This window comes from Galeopterus variegatus, unplaced genomic scaffold, assembly GCF_000696425.1.
Source record: "Galeopterus variegatus unplaced genomic scaffold, G_variegatus-3.0.2 Scaffold9121, whole genome shotgun sequence".
Classification (NCBI taxonomy): domain Eukaryota; kingdom Metazoa; phylum Chordata; class Mammalia; order Dermoptera; family Cynocephalidae; genus Galeopterus; species Galeopterus variegatus.
In genome coordinates this window covers 1-954 of record NW_007735232.1, presented here as the reverse complement: position 1 = coordinate 954, position 954 = coordinate 1, and the positions used below count along the sequence as shown (strand labels likewise).

General features: G+C 39.6%; 1 pseudogene; it reads right to left on the bottom strand.

Moving 5' to 3' along the window:
- On the bottom strand, positions 1-483 carry LOC103609050 (annotated as a pseudogene).
- Positions 484-954: the final 471 nt, after the last annotated feature.

The window sequence follows — 954 nt, the reverse complement described above, 5'->3', positions numbered from 1 at the left end:
TGTGAAGAGGATCTGAATGGTTGCATGGAGAACTCCTCCAGTCCAGGGCACTCCCACCAGGAGAATGCACAGCCCATAGCTCATGATGGTTGCATAGTGCAGGGGTTTGCAGATGGCCACATAGTGGTCATAGGACATCACAGTCAGCAGGATGATCTCAGTAGCACCAAAAATGTGTTCTGCATAGACTTGAGCCATACACCCACTGAAGGAGATGATTTTCTTCTCACGAAGGGAGTCCACAATCAGCTTAGGAGCCTAAGAAGAAGAATAAATAGTGTCTATCAAGGACAGATGGATCAGGAAGAAGTACATGGGGGAGCTCAGAGCCTGGCTGGTGATAATGGTGACCACAATGAGCAGGTTGCCTGAGAGTGTTACCATGTACAGAACCAAAAACACCGCAAAAACGACTTTCTGTACTTTGGGGTTCTGTGTAAGCCCTAATAAAATGAATCCAGTCATGTCCCTTTTATACTCCATCTATGTCGTGTGGGTGATAGAAACTGGAAGGAATATTTTACCTTTACATAAAAAGAAAGAAAGTAAATTAGAACCATAAAAGAATCAAATAGTGCAAAACTCTCCCTTTCCCTTTTCAGTACTCTGCCACCTCACAGATGACTCCTGCTCTTCCCAAAAACTCTCTAGGAACAGGTTCCTCATTCTCTTAGTTGACTCTCTTGTCCTTTATTATCCTGACCTAAAAAATATTCTTATAACACACAGGACACCCAGAAGAAAGGGATTCCATTTACTAGGGTCAGAGTAATTGTTGTAAAACTTGAACGTCAATATGACGGAATCTTTTAGTCATGAGAAATACTAATTTTGCAGCCTAATAAGACTTAAAAATATACACATATGAAATAACATGATTAAAAAAACACAATATAGTCTGTATACCCTAATTATAATTATGCAAATATACTATAGGTAAAAGTTAATGAATAA